The 20,490-nt window shown below is 53.6% G+C and overlaps 1 protein-coding gene across 3 annotated transcripts in view; it reads left to right on the top strand.

Annotated features, from left to right (window-relative positions):
- flvcr2a (FLVCR choline and putative heme transporter 2a) overlaps positions 1-20,490 on the top strand; it is a 238,658-nt gene that overhangs the window by 142,535 nt on the left and 75,633 nt on the right. The window lies entirely within an intron of this gene.

Here is a 20,490-nt window from a genome sequence, read left to right as displayed (position 1 = left end):
GGTTTAGAGGGGATTTGAGAAAGAACTTTTTCACCCAGGGGGTGGTTGGAGTCTGGAACTCACTGCCTGAAAGGGTTGTGGAGGCAGAAACCCTCACAACATTTAAGAAGCATTTGGATGAGCACTTGAAATGCCATAGCATACTAGGCTACGGGCCAAATGCTGGAATATGGGATTAGATTAGACAGGGCTTGATGGCCGGCGCGGACACGATGGGCCGAAGGGCCTCTATCCGTGCTGTATTACTCTATGACTCAGAGCCTCACCGGGTACAGTCAGAGCCTCACCAGGTACACACAGACCCTCACCAGGTACAGTCAGAGCCTCACCAGGTACAGTCAGAGCCTCACCAGGTACAGTCAGAGCCTCACCAGGTACAGTCAGAGCCTCACCAGGTACAGTCGGAGCCTCACCAGGGACAGTCGGAGCCTCACCAGGGACAGTCAGAGCCTCACCAGGGACAGTCAGAGCCTCACCAGGTACAGTCAGAGCCTCACCAGGTACAGTCAGAGCCGCACCAGGTACAGTCAGAGCCGCACCAGGTACAGTCAGAGCCGCACCAGGTACAGTCAGAGCCGCACCAGGTACAGTCAGAGCCGCACCAGGTACAGTCAGAGCCGCACCAGGTACAGTCAGAGCCGCACCAGGTACAGTCAGAGCCGCACCAGGTACAGTCAGAGCCGCACCAGGTACAGTCAGAGCCGCACCAGGTACTGTCATAAGAACATAACATAAGAACATAAGAAGTAGGAGCAGGAGTAGGCCATACGGCCCCTCGGGCCTGCTCCGCCATTCAATAGGATCATGGCTGATCCGATTCTAGACTCACCTCCACTTCCCTGCCCTCTCCCTGTCACCCCTAATTCCCTTATCTGCTAGGAAACTGTCTATCTCCATTTTAAATTTATTTAATGTTGCAGCTTCCACAGCTCTCTGGGGTAGCAAATTCCATAGATTTACTACCCTCTGAGTGAAGAAGTTTCTCCTCATCTCAGTTTTGAAAGGGCAGCCCCTTATTCTAAGATTATGCCCCCTAGTTCTAGTCTCACTCATCAGTGGAAACATCCTCCCCGCATCCACCCAATCAAGCCCCCTCACAATCTTATATGTTTCGATACGATCGCCTCTCATTCTTCTGAACTCCAATAAGTAGAGTCCCAACCTACTCAACCTTTCCTCATACGTCAACCCCCTCATCTCCGGAATCAACCGAGTGAACCTTCTCTGAACCGCCTCGAGAGCAAGTATATCTTTTCTTAAATTTGGAAACCAAAACTGCACGCAGCATTCCAGGTGTGGCCTCACCAATACCCTGTATAACTGCAGCAAGACTTCCCTGTTTTTATGCTCCATCCCCCTTGCAATAAAAGCCAAGATTCCATTGGCCTTCCTGATCACCTGCTGCACCTGCATCCTAACTTTTTGTGTTTCATGCACCAGGACCCCCAGATCCCTTTGCAATGTAGCACTTTGCAGTTTCTCTCCGTTTAGATAATAACTTGCTCTTTGATTTTTTCTGCCAAAGTGCATAACCTCACACTTTCCAACATTATATTGCATCTGCCAAATCTCTGCCCACTCACTTAACCTGTCTATGTCCTTTTGCAGGTTTTTTATCTCCTTCTCACTCACTGCTTTCCCTCCCATCTTTGTATCGTCGGCAAACTTGGATATGTTGCACTCGGTCCCTTCCTCCAAATCGTTAATATAGATTGTAAAGAGTTGGGGTCCCAGCACTGACCCCTGCGGAACACCACTAGTTACTGATTGCCAGCCCGAGAACGAACCATTTATCCCAATTCTTTGTTTTCTGTTAGATAGCCAATCTTCCACCCATGCCAGTATATTACCCCCAATCCCGTGATTTTTTATCTTGATCAGCAATCTTTTGTGTGGAACCTTGTCAAATACCTTTTGGAAGTCCAAATACACTACATCCATTGGTTCCCCTTTATCCACCCTGTATGTTACGTCCTCAAAGAATTCGAGCAAATTTGTCAAACATGACTTCCCCTTCATAAAACCATGCTGACTCTGTCCTATTAAATTATGTTTATCCAAATGCTCTGTTACTGTTTCCTTAATAATGGACTCCAACATTTTGCCAACCACAGATGTTAGGCTAACTGGTCTATAGTTTCCAGCTTTTTGTCTACTTCCCTTCTTAAATAAGGGTGTTACATTAGCAGTTTTCCAATCTGCCGGGACCTTTCCTGAGTCCAGGGTTACTGATTGCCAGCCCGAGAACAAACCATTTATCCCAGCTCTTTCTTTTCTGTTAGATAGCCAATCTTCCACCTATGCCAGTATATTACCCCCACCAGGTACAGTCAGACCCCCGCCGGGTACAGTCAGACCCCCGCCGGGTACAGTCAGACCCCCGCCGGGTACAGTCAGACCCCCGCCGGGTACAGTCAGACCCCCGCCGGGTACAGTCAGACCCCCGCCGGGTACAGTCAGACCCCCGCCGGGTGCAGTCAGACCCCCCGCCGGGTGCAGTCAGACCCCCCGCCGGGTGCAGTCAGACCCCCCGCCGGGTGCAGTCAGACCCCCCGCCGGGTGCAGTCAGACCCCCCGCCGGGTGCAGTCAGACCCCCCGCCGGGTGCAGTCAGACCCCCCGCCGGGTGCAGTCAGACCCCCCGCCGGGTGCAGTCAGACCCCCCGCCGGGTGCAGTCAGACCCCCCGCCGGGTGCAGTCAGACCCCCCGCCGGGTGCAGTCAGACCCCCCGGCCGGGTGCAGTCAGACCCCCCGGCCGGGTGCAGTCAGACCCCCCGGCCGGGTGCAGTCAGACCCCCCGGCCGGGTGCAGTCAGACCCCCCGGCCGGGTGCAGTCAGACCCCCCCGCCGGGTGCAGTCAGACCCCCCCGCCGGGTGCAGTCAGACCCCCCCGCCGGGTGCAGTCAGACCCCCCCGCCGGGTGCAGTCAGACCCCCCCCGCCGGGTGCAGTCAGACCCCCCCGCCGGGTGCAGTCAGACCCCCCCGCCGGGTGCAGTCAGACCCCCCCGCCGGGTGCAGTCAGACCCCCCCGCCGGGTGCAGTCAGACCCCCCCGCCGGGTGCAGTCAGACCCCCCCGCCGGGTGCAGTCAGACCCCCCCGCCGGGTGCAGTCAGACCCCCCCGCCGGGTGCAGTCAGACCCCCCCGCCGGGTGCAGTCAGACCCCCCCGCCGGGTGCAGTCAGACCCCCCCGCCGGGTGCAGTCAGACCCCCCCGCCGGGTGCAGTCAGACCCCCCCGCCGGGTGCAGTCAGACCCCCCCGCCGGGTGCAGTCAGACCCCCCCGCCGGGTGCAGTCAGACCCCCCCGCCGGGTGCAGTCAGACCCCCCCGCCGGGTGCAGTCAGACCCCCCCGCCGGGTGCAGTCAGACCCCCCCGCCGGGTGCAGTCAGACCCCCCCGCCGGGTGCAGTCAGACCCCCCCCGCCGGGTGCAGTCAGACCCCCCCGCCGGGTGCAGTCAGACCCCCCCGCCGGGTGCAGTCAGACCCCCCCGCCGGGTGCAGTCAGACCCCCCGCCCCACCGGGTGCAGTCAGATCCCCCGCCCCACCAGGTACACTCAGACCCTCGCCCCACCAGGTGCTGCCCCTACAAGCAAATATTTTGAATGCCTGCCAAACAGCATCAATGCATCAGCCTCAGAGAGCTTGGGATGTGCTCGAAGCACCCAGCATCACAGTCTGGCAAACTGCCTTGCTGCCACTTGGTATTGTGTGTGCACCAGCTCCTGTGATGTGTGAAGGAAGCTTATTAACTCGGTCATCTCTCTTTACTCCTCCCATGTCCAATGGTCCCGCTGTGATTGGCAGATTGATGTGTTATATAGAATGTCCAATGCAGTATTATTAGCAGCAAACAGGTCAGATATTCTAATTATTAGAAGTAAGGGGAAAATACATTCCTGATCTTTGAAGACCTACAAATGTATTTGGGAGCATCATGTATCTGTAATAGCAAATCAGTCTAAGGGATGTGTAATTTTTCAAGGTTGCTCTGTGTGTAAGTGAAAATGTGTAAACATTTAATTAACCGTTGTGTAAATGTCTTTATTACAGTTTCTGCTTTTCGCTCTGGTTATGTTTGCCACAATTTGTAGAAAAAACAGGAAATGAATGTGTTAAAGATGATGATTTATTTGATGTATTTTTTCAAATGGGCCTGGAGGTCAAGACTCTTTTGCCCTTGGTTTTAGTGGTCAATCCTTTTCCTCTGATATCTTACCATCCACCCCTAGTTCTTCAATTTAGAAAAATATGGACTGATTGGGCAGCATCTTAGACACGTTGGTGTATCTGTATGCTGCGCCATGGCATAAAAGGATTATACTTTGAACCTGCATTTTCCCACTAATTTCTCCACTTTGGTTGTTCGATCCAGAGGAGATACTAAGTGGATACGAGATGCTTCCCCGTACAGACGGAAGGGAATCCAAGGGCAGGTCCTGGCCTCTCGTGCACATTCTGGCAGCTGCTTGCAAGGCAGCATTGTCAGATGCTGCAGCATATTCTTACTCACCCTTAGCCAGAGATTTGGCACTGGTAGAAATCTAACTTCTTCATTATTTTAGTTTCATTGATGTGACTACAATTTGTACTGCAACTCCTGAGTGTCTGTTTGGGACATCCATATACTGTACAAAATGATAGTGTCATCTCACCCAGTAAACAGATTCTTACAGCGGATGCCGGGTAGCTGGAGTACAGTACTACTGTGTTGGTTCCTACAGACGTACAACGCAGCTGGAAGAGTGCTGGTAGGAAGTGATGAAATGGTTCATTAAATTCAAATTCATTTTAAACGGTAACATTTAAAAGGGCCAGTTACTCAATCCAGAATGAATCCGAAACTCAAATTGCCCAATTGGAGCACAGTTTGCTTAGATGTTCTGCCAGCAATCGTGTAGGGCCCAATACAAGGCATAATGGCCTAGAAATTCAGTTGTTAGCGCCAGCCGCTAGTGCCTTAGGAGGAGGAGAAGTGGGGCGTGAAGCAGCTAGCGCCCGGGCGCGGCGCGATCTGCACCTCTCGCGAACTTCAGTCAAGATTTAGCGGCGGCGCAAAACCACAGCGCCCACTCAGCTGCGCACACAGATCCTGACGTTATTTGATGGTGCAATGCCCTTGGTGCGCCCCGAACCGGAACTTCAGTGGCGCCGCCCTTGTGTGTGCCTGGCACCCCCAGCGACTGGTTGAGTGGAACGGTTCCCAGTCGCTGTGGGACGCGGGGGGCGCTATTTAAAGGGGACTCTTCCTGCATTCTTTGTGGCAGCCATTTTGTTCCACTCCTGTGTGAGAGAGAGAGATTTGGAGAGAGACAAAGGGAGAGAGCTTTCTACTTTGACTCTGCGCTCGCACAGGTACTTCTGGCTTCAGGCCAGAGCTTTGCACTTGGATTTAACTTTCCACATAAGGAAACTCTCGTTTAACCAGCACCTAAATATCCAGAACTCTCTAATAACCGGTACAATTCTCACTCCGAAAACTACAGGATACAGTCGGTTATAAGTTTTGTTTTACTGTTAAGTAATTAAAGAGTTATGGATTACCCTCAACTGCCATTACTGTACTTAATCAAGCATCTTCCACCATCCATTTAACACAACATTCTGTAGGTGAGTATCCAATTATACTGCACATTTCTTGATTTTTTTATTTTTGTTTGTTAAAAATAGCCTCGGTAAATATACCTCTCCGTTATCCGGAATTTTTTATCAACCGGCACCGTCCCGGTCCCATCGGTGCCGGATACCAAAGAGTTTCCTGTATAATGGGGGCTGCAATGGGTGGAAACGTTGGGTTTCTGCATTGCATTCAAGGGGCTCAGAGACGCCGTGAGAGAGTGCCAGTCATGGCCAGACGGAGAAGGGCCAACAGGCGTCGGCACAGGAGGCCTTACCCACCCAGGGTCTACTGCCAGCAGTTCTCATATCTCAACATGTCTGAGGAGCAGTGTGTTCGGAGGCTGCAATTCAGAAGGGAGGTGGTCACTGAGATCTACCACCTGCTTCAGAGAGATCTGCAGCCACAGCTGAGGAGCAGGACGTCTGTCGGTGGCAGTGAAGGTGACAGTGGCTCTCAACTTATATGCCACCGGCTCCTTCCAATCCGCTATTGGGGACATTGCCAATACCTCCCAGTTCGCGGTACATTGCTGCATCCGCCAGGTGATGAATGCCCTCTTCAGAAGGAGACGTTAGTACATCTCCTTCCCCATGACCCCGGACAAGCAGCAAGAGCGTGCAATGGGATTTTCAAAAATAGCGGGCTTCCCCATGGTCCAGGGCGCCATTGACTGCACGCATGTGGCTTTGCGGGCACCTCTACAGAATGCCAAGGATTACCGCAACCAGAAGGGATACCATTCGCTCAACGCCCAGTTGGTGTGTGACCATAGGCAGCTCATACTAGCTGTCAATGCCCGCTTTCCAGGCAGCAGCCACGATGCCTTCATCCTGCGCCAGATTTCTGTGGCAGACATTTTCGAAGCCCCGGCTCACCCAGGAGGCTGGCTTGTCGGGGACAAGGGCTATCCTTTGTGCACGTGGCTGATGACCCCGCTCCATGCGCCCAGCACCCCTGCTGAAGAACGATACAATGACGGCCATCAAGCGACCAGGAACATCATTGAGCACACAGTCGGTGTGCTCAAGCAACGGTTCCGCTGTCTGGACCATTCCGGGGGAGCCCTTCAGTACTCGCCTGAGCGAGTCTTCCATTTCGTTGTAGTGTGCTGCATGCTGCACAACCTGGCTATCCTCCGGACTCAGCCACTGCCAGCAGACATTGGAGGACCACCAGATGAGGAGGAGGAGGAGCACCAAGATGGGAGGGAGGCACAAAGTGCAAGGGCCGTCCGTCGGCGGATTATTGCAAGTCGGTTCTAGGCCCCCTCTCGGAATGGCTTGTGACATTGAAAGAACATGAATGGAGCCGCTCCGCAAACCCTCAGCCGGTCAAGGCAAAAAATAGTTCAAAGTGCAAACATGGACAATCTGAATAAAGACAATTTTTTATTTTACAAACTCTGTGCCCTTCCCGCATGACAAACAAATACAGAGAAACCCCCCAAAAAAACAGTCAGACACATAACTGGCTCTCACAACCTGGAGAAAATGAAAAAAACAGTTAAACAAAAATGACCATGATCCTCGGCCTTCATATAAAAAACAAACACAACATTCTCGGCCTTCATATAAAAAAAAAACATTTTGCCACACCTTCTACTTTTTTGCCTGCGAGGGTGATCCGCCTCGCTTGCGCGATTTGCCCCTTCCCGCCCTGCAGCTCCTCCTCAATGGGACCCCAGTGGCTGCAGCAAGGCTGGGGGAAGGCTGCTGAGGGTCAGATGATGAGTCGGCAGATGCCCTTGGGGGACGGCCTGGACCAGCTCTGGGCCTGGAGGGCCCGGCTGCTGACTGCTCCAACTCTGCTTGGGCGGCAGCAGTCTGTCCTACGGGTGGTGGCAGCTGCAGTGGAGCAGTGACAGTGTTGGCAGCCTGACAGAGCACAGGCACTCCCTGGTCGGCCGATGCACTCGCACAGGCCAGCACTGAAGCATGCGCAGCAATCTGCTGAAGCACAGACTGCTGGGCTGCTGCGGCGCGGCGAGGGCCCCGGCGATTCCTGGCCGATCCAGCGAGGGTGGCAGCAGTTAGTGCCCGTGTGGCCCTGATCTGTGTCTGCATCAGACTAGCCAGTGATTGCATGGCACAACTAAGCATTTGGCTGGAAGCTGCCTGTGCTGCCCCGAAGTCCTGCAGACTCCTGGCCTGTGCTGCCCTGAAGTCCTGCAGACTCCTGGCCTGTGCTGCCCCGAATTCCTGAGCACTCCTTGCCAGTGACTCTATGGAGTCAGGCATCCTTGCCACTGCAGCCATGAGCTCAGTGTGCCTGCGCTCAGCCTGGGCGCCCATTTCACCAAGGAGCCGCACCTCCTCTGCGCTCACCGTAGCAGGACTGGAGGCCGCACTCACCCTCCGGGGAGAAGGCCGCCGAGCTTCCCCACCCCTCCCGCGTTGCTGCAGCCCGCTGGGCCCCAGAGCTTCACAGTCATCAGACCCTTCCCCCCTGCTCCCCTCCAGAGAAGACGTGTCCCCATCATGGCCATGGGCTGCCTCGGCTGAGGGTGGCACTGATGGGCCGGCTTCCTCTTCCTCCTCCTCGAATTCCGAATCAGTCGCAGTGCCAGCTTGAGGGCCCGCCTCCTCACCTGGCGATTCCTCATCTGAAAGCAGGGAGGCACAGGAGTTGCTTTAGAGTGAGGACAGGGCGGCAGCGAGGGAGGCATGAGTGCTGCAATGCACTGCATTGGTTCGAGAGTGGCAAAGGATGCTGGTGTGAGGCACAAGTGGAAAGAGAGGTCAAAAAGGTGATGACCTTACCATTGCTGTCCAGAACGGGGTCAGCATCTCCAGTGGCGACGGGGCCAATCAGCCGGCCTCCCATTATCCGCTCCACTCGCTGCTCCAGGTCGCTCAGGTCTTTAAGGTCAGGACGGCCTCCCCGGTCCGTCGCTGCTGCCTCCGATTGTGGGCCAGCTTGCCCTGCAAGAGAAAGGACGGCCTCTGAGTACAGTGTCAAGCCCTGATCTTGCCGCACTGTCTCCCATGGTGGAATAGCCCTGACAGTGCAGGCAAGATCAGGGCTTGACAATGTCGGGGCTATTCCACCATGGGAGACAGTGCAGGCAAGATGAGGGCTTGACACTGTCTCCCATGGTCGAATAGCCCTGACAGTGTCAAGCCCTCACCTTGCTTGCACTGTCTCCCATGGTGGAATAGCCCTGACAGTGTGTAAAGTGGAGAATGTGCATGTGATTTTCATGAGAGTCCCATAGCTGTTGGATGAGGGCTGGGCATTGGGGCTTTCAGGACCCTTTGGCCGTAAAGTGAGGTGCCCATGCAGGGATGAAGAGGATACTGGAAAGGGTACTCACACTGACAACCTGAGTGAGGTGGTTGAACTTTTTTCTGCACTGTGTGGGTGTCCTGGGGACCAAGCTGTTGGCGGTCACTCTGTTCGCCACCTCCCTCCAGGCTTTCCTGTACTCGCTGGGCAGCGGCCTCCTGCCACTGTCGGGGAAGAGGACAGGTCACCTGCGCTCCACTGCTCCAACCAGTAGCTTCAGGGCACCCTCGCTGAAGTGCTGCGCTCGCTCCCTGGCCTTCTCCATAGTTGTGGGCGTAGCGTTCTTGAAGCAGCTCTGTTTAGGCCTAGATTCAGGGCTGCAGTGTGCAGGGCGTGGGTGCAATCCAAATCGACCCTCCCCCTTTAAGAGCTGACCGGCGCCAGCGTGTCTGCCTTCGATCAATAACTCGCCGCACCTGCGCTGCGCCTGCCCTCGGTGGTAGCGCCTCGGCTCGCCGGCTTAGCGCCTTATGATAGTCGTGCACCGCCTGCTTTAGCGCAGCGGCAACCTCTTGGGGCGATGCAACTCAATTTTGGCGAAGGTGGCGCTAAGTTGCGCTGGCCGCTAAATTTAGCAAACGCCCGGCTGTAGCGCCCCAAACGTGGCGATACTGAATTTCTAGGCCAATGTTTTTAACTGCGTTTTAAAGGAGCTGTGTGTTTTAATAGCAAATTTGCTGTTGGTGAATTAGTGTATGATTCCTCTTCATTCTAGCACACTGGGCATACCACAGGAGTAAGTCCATGTCACACTGGGAAAAATATGAGGACAACAACCCTTTTTAAGAGTGTGTAATGTCAGTTATCCACATGATCTTCCTTTTCCACACCCTTTACAGTGTTTTTTCTGGGCTGGCATTCACTTTTTTTTCTCCATGTCAGTAGGCTGGTTACTTCCACTTTATTGCTTTTTATTTACAAACAAACATTATTCAAAGCCAATTTTAAGGCCCAAAACTCCAGGTCTGTAGGACTGTCATCATTACCAACAATTATTCTATGCCTCTTCTCTTCAATACGTGGGGCATCCACCTCTTCTGTCTGTCTGAGATTTTTGGCCTATATTCAGAGTGAGCTGGTGATATTAGGAATGAGTCCAGAGAAGATGGAAGGAAGTAGGAACCACTGAAAATGGAAATACTGCATGAGGTGCTCAATCTGGATCAACATCCTCTGGCTCCAATAGAGGGAGGGAGGGAGGGCAGACTTTCAATTGGTGCTGAACACCGGGCAGCCCCGGTGCTGATTCTGCTCCGCAGTTAAGCTCCACGGTCCAGCCCACGATACACTCCACGGTCCAGCCGAACGATACGCTCCACGGTCCAGCCCAACAATACACTCCACTGTCCAGCCCACGATACGCTCCACGGTCCAGCCCACGATACGCTCCACGGTCCAGCCCAACAATACGCTCCACGGTCCAGCCCACCGATACGCTCCACGGTCCAGCCCACGATACGCTCCACGGTCCAGCCCACGATACGCTCCACGGTCCAGCCCAACGATACGGTCCAGCCCAACGATACGCTCCGCGGTCCAGCCCAACGATACGCCCCGCGGTCCAGCCCAACGATACGCTCCGCGGTCCAGCCCAACGATACGCTCCGCGGTCCAGCCCAACGATACGCTCCGCGGTCCAACCCAACGATACGCTCCGCGGTCCAGCCCAACGATACGCTCCGCGGTCCAGCCCAACGATACGCTCCGCGGTCCAGCCCAACGATACGCTCCACGGTCCAGCCCACGATACGCTCCACGGTCCAGCCCACGATACGCTCCACGGTCCAGCCCAACGATACGGTCCAGCCCAACGATACGCTCCGCGGTCCAGCCCAACGATACGCCCCGCGGTCCAGCCCAACGATACGCTCCGCGGTCCAGCCCAACGATACGCTCCGCGGTCCAGCCCAACGATACGCTCCGCGGTCCAGCCCAACGATACGCTCCGCGGTCCAGCCCAACGATACGCTCCGCGGTCCAGCCCAACGATACGCTCCGCGGTCCAGCCCAACGATACGCTCCGCGGTCCAGCCCAACGATACGCTCCGCGGTCCAGCCCAACGATACGCTCCGCGGTCCAGCCCAACGATACGCTCCGCGGTCCAGCCCAACGATACGCTCCGCGGTCCAGCCCAACGATACGCTCCGCGGTCCAGCCCAACGAAATGCTCCGCGGTCCAGCCCAACGATACGCTCCGCGGTCCAGCCCACGATACGCTCCGCGGTCCAGCCCAACGATACGCTCCGCGGTCCAGCCCAACGATACGCTCCGCGGTCCAGCCCACGATACGCTCCGCGGTCCAGCCCAACGATACGCTCCACGGTCCAGCCCAACGATACGGTCCAGCCCAACGATACGCTCCACGGTCCAGCCCAATGATACGCCCCACGATACGCTCCACGGTCCAGCCCACGATAAGCACCACGGTCCAGCCCAACGATACTCTCCACGGTCCAGCCCAACGATACGCTCCACGGTCCAGCCCAACGATACGCTCCACGGTCCAGCCCAACGATACGCTCCACGGCCCAGCCCAACGATACGGTCCAGCCCAACGATACGCTCCACGGTCCAGCCCAATGATACGCCCCACGATACGCTCCACGGTCCAGCACACGATATGCACCACGGTCCAGCCCAACGATACGCTCCACGGTCCAGCCCAACGATACGCTCCACGGTCCAGCCCAACGATACGCTCCACGGTCCAGCCCAACGATACGCTCCACAGTCCAGCCCAACGATACGCTCCACGGTCCAGCCCAACGATACGCTCCACGGTCCAGCCCAACGATACGCTCCACGGTCCAGCCTAACGATACGCTCCACGGTCCAGCCCAACGATACGCTCCACGGTCCAGCCCAACGATACGCTCCGCGGTCCAGCCCAACGATACGCTCCGCGGTCCAGCCCTCGATACGCTCCGCGGTCCAGCCCTCGATACGCTCCGCGGTCCAGCCCTCGATACGCTCCGCGGTCCAGCCCTCGATACGCTCCGCGGTCCAGCCCGACGATACGCTCCGCGGTCCAGCCCGACGATACGCTCCGCGGTCCAGCCCACGATACGCTCCGCGGTCCAGCCCAACGATACGCTCCACGGTCCAGCCCAACGATACGCTCCACGGTCCAGCCCAACGATACGCTCCACGGTCCAGCCTAACGATACGCTGCGCGGTCCAGCCCACTAGTACTCTCCGCGGTCCAGCCCACCACTCCACGGTTCCTAATGCTGATGCAGGTATTGACTTTTGGGAGATTCCCCATCAGTAGTCAGGTATGGGTCAGCGGTCGTCGATGACAACCATAGTAGATTATATTGACAAAGTCAAAGCCTCTGTCTGCAGCGTATGATTCTGCAGTGATTACCAAGTTAATATGGAACATGGGAAAACATCAGTTTAGGGCAAGAACCCTCTTCCCCCCAACCCCCCCAAACAACAGTTGGCAAGCCATGCAGCTTCAACTTTGATTTGGAATTCCTTGTTACTGGAATTGCCTGTATCGATCAAATAAGGAGCCCCTCGTTCACCGACAGTGAGGGTGATATTCCACCGGAAACGGGCAGCAGTTGTGCGTGGTAACCGGCCAGAGGAGCCGGCTTGTGATCTGTGTGATTTTCAGGGTCGGCTCTCGTTCTCATGCGATCGGCGAGATGCTAGTGCGAAACGTGCTCCCAGTGGGCCGCAGCCAGTGTGAAACAGGCTCCCAGTGGGCCGCAGCCAGTGTGAAACAGGCTCCCAGTGGGCCGCAGCCAGTGTGAAACAGGCTCCCAGTGGGCCGCAGCCAGTGTGAAACAGGCTCCCAGTGGGCCGCAGCCAGTGCGAAATGTGCTCCCAGTGGGCCGCAGCCAGTGTGAAACAGGTTCCCAGTGGGCCGCAACCAGTGTGAAACAGGTTCCCAGTGGGCCGCAGCCAGTGCGAAACGTGCTCCCAGTGGGCCGCAGCCAGTGTGAAACAGGTTCCCAGTGGGCCGCAGCCAGTGTGAAGCAGGTTCCCAGTGGGCCGCAGCCAGTGCGAAACGTGCTCCCAGTGGGCCACAGCCAGTGTGAGACATAGAAACATAGAAGATAGGAGCAGGAGTAGGCCATTCGGCCCCTCGAGCCCGCTACGCCATTTAATGAGGTCATGGTTGATCATCCAAATTCAGTACCCTGTCCCTGCTTTCTCCCCATACCCCTTGATCCCTTTAGCCTTAAGAATATATATCTAACTCCTCCTTGAATATATTTAATGAATTGGCCTCAATTGCCTTTTGTGGTAGAGAATTCCACAGGTTCACCACTCTCTGGGTGAAGAAATTCCTCCTCATCTCTGCCCTAAATGGCTCACCCCTTATCCTTAGACTGTGACCCCTGGTTCTGAACTCCCCCGCCATCGGGAACATCCTTCCTGCATCTAGTCTGTCTAGTCCTGTTAGAATTTTATAAGTTTCAATGAGATCCCCTCTCATTCTTCTAAACTCCAGCGAATATAAGCCCAATCGACCCAATCTCTCCTCATATGTCATTCCTGCCATCCCAGGTATCAGTCTGGTGAATCTTCGCTGCACTCCCTCCACAGCAAGAACATCCTTCCTCAGATAAGGCGACCAAAACTGCACACAATACTCAAGGTGTTGTCTCACCAAGGCCCTGTACAACTGTAGCAAGACATCCTTGCTCCTGTACTCGAATCCTCTCGCTATGAAGGCCAACATACCATTTGCCTTTTTAACCGCCTGTTGCACCTGCATGCTTACCTTCAGCGACTGGTGCACAAGTACACCCAGGTCTCGTTGCACTTCCCCTTCTCCCAATCTATTGCCGTTCAGATAATAAACTGCCTTCCTGTTTTTGCCACCAAAGTGGATAACCTCGCATTTCTCCACGTTATATTGCACCTGCCATGCTTCTGCCCAATCACCCAACCTATCCAAATCATACTGGAGTTTCTCGGCATCCTCCTCACAGCACATACACACACCCAGCTTTGTGTCGTTTGCAAACTTGGAGACATTACATCTAGTTCCCTCGTCTAGATCATTAATATATATTGTGAATAGCTGGGGTCCTAGCACTGATCCCTGCGGTACCCCACTAGTCACTGCCTGCCACTCGGAAAGAGACCCGTTTATTCCAACTCTCTGCTTCCTGTCTGCCAACCAGTTTTCTATCCAAGTCAGTACCTTACCCCCAATCCCATGTGCTTTAACTTTACAAGCTAATCTCTTATGCAGGACCTTATCGAAAGCCTTCTGAAAGTCCAAATACACCACATCGACTGGTTTTCCCTTATCTATTCTACCAGTTACATCCTCAAAAAATTCCAGTAGATTAGTCAAGCACGATTTATCTTTTGTAAATCCATGTTGACTTTGTCCGATCCTGTCACTGTTTTCCAAGTGCTCTGCTATTACATCTTTTATAATAGTCTCTAGCACTTTCCCCACTACCGATGTCAGGCTTACCGGTCTATAATTCCCCGTTTTCTCTCGACCACCTTTTTTGAACAGTGGGGTTACATTCGCTACCCTCCAATCCATGGGAACTGTTCCAGAGTCTATAGAATTTTGGAAGATGACCAGCAATGCATCCACTATTTCTAGGGCCACTTCTTTAAGTAACCTAGGATGTAGATTATCAGGCCCTGGCGATTTATCGGCCTTCAATCCCATCAATTTCTCTAACACCATTTCCCGACAAATACTGATTTCATTCAGTTCCTCCCTCTCATTAGACCCTATGTTACACGACACCTCTGGGAGGTTATTTGTGTCCTCCTTTGTGAAGACAGAACCAAAGTATGTATTTAATTGGTCTGCCATTTCTTTGTTCCCCATTATAAATTCCCCTGATTCTGACTGTAAGGGACCTACGCTTGACTTCACCAATCTTTTTCTCTTCACATATCTATAAAAGCTTTTACAGTCAGTTTTTATGTTCCCAGCAAGCTTACTCTCATTCTATTTTCCCCCTCTTAATTAATCCCTTTGTCCTCCTTTGCTGAATCCTAAACTGCTCCCAATCCTCAGGTTTGCTGCTTTTTCTGGCCAATTTATATGTCCTCTCCTTGGATCTTATGCGATCCCTAATTTCCCTTGTTAGCCACGGTTGAGTCACCACCTTTGTTTTATTTTTATGCCAAACCGGGATGAACAAATTCTGTAGTTCATCCATGCGATCTTTAAATGTTTGCCATTGCCTATCCACCGTCAACCCTTTAAGTAACGTTCCCCAATCCATCCCAGCCAACTCGCACCTCATACCATCGTAGTTTCCTTTATTTAAATAGTCTCTGAGTCAAATACTTCACTCTCCATCTTAATGAAGAATTCGATCATATTATGATTGCTCCGCCCCAAGGGGCCTCATACAACAAGATTGCTAATTAACCCTTTCTCATTACATAATACCCAGTCTAAGATGGCCTGATCTCTAGTTGGTTCCTCGACACATTGGTCCAGGAAACCATCCCGTAAACACTCCAGGAATTCCTCCTCTACAGTATTGTTACTAATTTGATTAACCCAATGTATATGTAGATTAAAGTCACCCATGATAACTGCAGTGCCCTTATTGCACGTGTCTCTAATTTTCCTGATTAATGCCATCCCCAACCTCAGCATTACTGTTTGGAGGTCTGTATACAACTCCCACTAACGTTTTCTGCCCCATGGTATTTCTCAGCTCTGCCCATACAGATTCCACATCATCAGAGCTAATATCCTTCCTTACTATTGTTAATCTCCTCTTTAACCAGCAATGCTACCCCACCTCCTTTTCTTTTTTGCCTGTCCTTCCTGAATACGAATGCTCCTCGCATTAAACACAAAGCCTTCAGGCTTGTTTTTGTAACACTCTTAGACCTTTTAGAATTATTATTCACTGTGGCCATGTTTGATTTAAACCCTTGATTTCTCTGACTGCCATTTTTGCTTTTCTCCTTGTCTTTTGCTTCTATCCTTGCTTCCCTTTCCTCTGTCTCCCTGCACAGGTTCCCAACCCCCTGCCATTTTAGTTTAAACCCTCCCCAACAGCACTAGCAAACACTCCCCCTAGGACATCGGTCCCGGCCCTGCCCAGGCTCCCAGTGGGCCACAGCCAGTGTGGAACAGGCTCCCAGTGGGCCACAGCCAGTGTGGAACAGGCTCCCAGTGGGCCACAGCCAGTGTGGAACAGGCTCCCAGTGGGCCACAGCCAGTGTGAGACAGGCTCCCAGTGGGCCACAGCCAGTGTGAGACAAGCTCCCAGTGGGCCGCAGCCAGTGTGAGACATGCTCCCAGTGGGCCGCAGCCAGTGTGAGACAGGCTCCCAGTGGGCCGCAGCCAGTGTGAGACAGGCTCCCAGTGGGCCGCAGCCAGTGTGAGACAGGCTCCCAGTGGGCCACAGCCAGTGTGAGACAGGCTCCCAGTGGGCCACAGCCAGTGTGAAACAGGCTCCCAGTGGGCCACAGCCAGTGTGAGACAGGCTCCCAGTGTGAGACAGGCTCCCAGTGGGCCACAGCCAGTGTGGAACAGGCTCCCAGTGGGCCACAGCCAGTGTGGAACAGGCTCCCAGTGGGCCACAGCCAGTGTGAAACAGGCTCCCAGTGGGCCACAGCCAGTGTGGAACAGGCTCCCAGTGGGCCACAGCCAGTGTGAGACAGGCTCCCAGTGGGCCACAGCCAGTGTGAGACAGGCTCCCAGTGGGCCACAGCCAGTGTGAAACAGGCTCCCAGTGGGCCACAGCCAGTGTGAGACAGGCTCCCAGTGTGAAACAGGCTCCCAGTGGGCCACAGCCAGTGTGAGACAGGCTCCCAGTGTGAGACAGGCTCCCAGTGGGCCACAGCCAGTGTGGAACAGGCTCCCAGTGGGCCACAGCCAGTGTGAAACAGGCTCCCAGTGGGCCACAGCCAGTGTGAGACAGGCAGCCAGTGTGAGACAGGCAGCCAGTGTGAGACAGGCAGCCAGTGTGAGACAGGCTCCCAGTGGGCCACAGCCTGTGTGAAACAGGCTCCCAGTGGGCCGCAGCCAGTGTGAGACAGGCTCCCAGTGGGCCGCAGCCAGTGTGAGACAGGCTCCCAGTGGGCCGCAGCCAGTGTGAGACAGGCTCCCAGTGGGCCACAGCCAGTGTGAGACAGGCTCCCAGTGGGCCACAGCCAGTGTGAAACAGGCTCCCAGTGGGCCACAGCCAGTGTGAGACAGGCTCCCAGTGTGAGACAGGCTCCCAGTGGGCCACAGCCAGTGTGGAACAGGCTCCCAGTGGGCCACAGCCAGTGTGGAACAGGCTCCCAGTGGGCCACAGCCAGTGTGAAACAGGCTCCCAGTGGGCCACAGCCAGTGTGGAACAGGCTCCCAGTGGGCCACAGCCAGTGTGAGACAGGCTCCCAGTGGGCCACAGCCAGTGTGAGACAGGCTCCCAGTGGGCCACAGCCAGTGTGAAACAGGCTCCCAGTGGGCCACAGCCAGTGTGAGACAGGCTCCCAGTGTGAGACAGGCTCCCAGTGGGCCACAGCCAGTGTGGAACAGGCTCCCAGTGGGCCACAGCCAGTGTGAAACAGGCTCCCAGTGGGCCACAGCCAGTGTGAGACAGGCAGCCAGTGTGAGACAGGCAGCCAGTGTGAGACAGGCTCCCAGTGGGCCACAGCCTGTGTGAAACAGGCTCCCAGTGGGCCACAGCCAGTGTGAAACAGGCTCCCAGTGGGCCACAGCCAGTGTGGAACAGGCTCCCAGTGGGCCACAGCCAGTGTGGAACAGGCTCCCAGTGGGCCACAGCCAGTGTGGAACAGGCTCCCAGTGGGCCACAGCCAGTGTGAGACAGGCTCCCAGTGGGCCACAGCCAGTGTGAGACAGGCTCCCAGTGGGCCACAGCCAGTGTGAAACAGGCTCCCAGTGGGCCACAGCCAGTGTGAGACAGGCTCCCAGTGTGAGACAGGCTCCCAGTGGGCCACAGCCAGTGTGGAACAGGCTCCCAGTGGGCCACAGCCAGTGTGAAACAGGCTCCCAGTGGGCCACAGCCAGTGTGAGACAGGCAGCCAGTGTGAGACAGGCAGCCAGTGTGAGACAGGCAGCCAGTGTGAGACAGGCTCCCAGTGGGCCACAGCCTGTGTGAAACAGGCTCCCAGTGGGCCACAGCCAGTGTGAAACAGGCTCCCAGTGGGCCACAGCCAGTGTGGAACAGGCTCCCAGTGGGCCACAGCCAGTGTGGAACAGGCCCCCAGTGGGCCGCAGCCAGTGTGAGACAGGCTCCCTGTGTGAATTTTTTATTCATTCTCGGGATGTGGGAGTCGCTGGCAAGGCCGGCATTTATTGCCCATCCCTAGTTGCCCTGAGAAGATGGTGGTGGGCCGCCTTGCACTGCGGAGGGTGGGTTTGATGCAACTGAATGGCTTGTTACACCAGCTCAGAGAGCAATTAAGAATCAACTAGTGTGGGACTGGAGTCACATATAGGCCAGACTGGATAAGGATGGCAGGATTCCTTCCCTAAAGGACATTAGTTGAACCAGTTGGGATTTTACGATAATCTGACAGCTTCATGGTAACTTTTACTGATACCAGCTTTTTATTTCCAGATTTTTTCAATGTGAATTCAAATTCTCAAACGACCACGGTGGGATTTGCACTGGTGTTCCCTAGATTATTAGCCCAGACGTCTGGTTTACTAGTCCAGTAACATAGCTACTACACTACCTTACCCATCTACATATCGCTAGAAATGGCCACCACCGGACTTGTACTGCCGGCAGGCAGGCAGTCAGAGATTAAAATGGTGTTGGGGTCGAAATGATGTCACTTGACCTTTACTTGCTTGTATGCACGAGGCTCCCCTTTGTTTCCAACAGCAACTCTGACCACCAGGATTCAAGTCTGCCTGAAAATCAGAACAGACATCAAATAGCTAGAACCTTTTTTTGTGTACACTAGTCCTCTCTACAGCATTTCACCAATATTGCCATTCTCCTCGTCCTTCCTAAAAATATTAAAACCTGACCTGTTTATTTGCTACTCCTGCCTTGCGATGCGCTTTACCTAATGAGACATTGGAGGAACCCATTGGTAATGCTATTCATTTCCAAACTTTGTCTTCAGTGACTTTTCCCAAGTATCAACGTGGATTTATTCTTGTGCTGTATGCCAGTGGTTTTCATTTGAAGAATGAAGAAGATTCTCAGGTTTATTTCTGTGCTGTAAACAAATTGTTTTCAATTAAGAATGTAGGTAATGTAATTTAGCTGTTAGTGATCACTGTCAGATTAACCCAGATGTTTTGAAGAGCAAGAGACTAAAGAATCAGTGTGATCTGCCAGATGTAGGAGGGGTTCTGCAACTATTGAAGGGGAAGCAAAGCTATTCAATTTGATCAGCTGAGGGACCTGGAACTGAACAGTCCAGTGCATCTGCACCATGCCCCAGTTTTTAGCAGAATGTATTGTAACAGGACACGACAGGCACGATGGGCTGAATGGCCTCCTTCTGTGCAGTAAGATTCTGAACAGAGAGACTCACAATGCTGTCTGCCAGACCCACAGCAAAGGCAGATCTATACCTCTGTACCTTTTTATTTTGAGGGTAAGACTCTTTAAGGTAGTTTCCATTCCTACTGGAATCGCCACACACTATCCCTGTTTGAGAGGTAGGAGGGTCACCTGCTCCTCATCCTTAGTCTGGAGATTGGCTCTTGGGATGTTCATGACTGCAGTCTGAGTTCACTCTTCCTCCACAACTTTTTCCTCCTCCCTTTTTTTGTGGGCGGATATTTGGCTTCTGCTGTTGCCTCTCCAGGAGAGTACAGTTGAGTTTGGTAGCTTGCACTATGGCAGTGTGTTGGGTCTCTATTCTCCACAACATTGTCACATGGGGTTTTAGTTTTTCAATTTGGCCAACCTTAGTCCAGCGGATGCCAGGCCACAGCAAAAACTTATCCACTTATTTGTCCAGTTGCCAGTTAAGGAAATGCAAACATCTCATTGGTGATGTTTCTCATTGGTGACTACCCATCTGAGATCACAAGATATGTGTTGGGACAATGAATCCACAATGATTCGTTTACACTTGCTTGTTAGCAGGGGAAGGAAAATTCCTGGCAAAACCAAGTGAAATAAGGGCTCATGTAATGTATTAGGAAAAGTAGTAAGTGCTTTGCTGGCCTATTCTGTACTTTTTCCATCTATTGACTGGATGGGGTGTTCACACATGCAGTTTGCCTTTGAGGTATTTGTGACTGGTTATGAACTTCATAGTGTTGCTTGTGTTTTGGAGGCACTTCGAACCTGCTGTCTTATCAAGCCACGAGAATAGAGATACAAGACTCCCTCCCTAACCTAGCTGTTTGAATGTTGATGGTCTGAGATGTTGAAACATAGAAAATCTCATGGCAACTGTCCTAGCGGTTGTATCTGATAATGTATCTCTCTTCAAGATACTTGTCAAATTTTACCTTGAAGAGATCTAACCTAGTGGATTGAAATCTGAAGAAATCAACTTTCAGCAACAAGAATAACTGAAGACAGAAATAATCCAGAAATCCAATGATGTTATTTTTGAATGAACCCTGTTTTATAGAAACCTGATTTCAGATTCAATGTTGGTGGCCTACAGTGTGAGTATGAGTGCAGACCAGATATGT

The sequence above is a fragment of the Somniosus microcephalus genome, chromosome 12 (assembly GCF_052327205.1).
Source record: "Somniosus microcephalus isolate GS21.2 chromosome 12, FLI_Smic_1.0, whole genome shotgun sequence".
NCBI lineage: Eukaryota > Metazoa > Chordata > Chondrichthyes > Squaliformes > Somniosidae > Somniosus > Somniosus microcephalus.
Note: the sequence above shows the minus strand (reverse complement) of the source record. Positions and strands in the feature narration are given on the sequence as shown.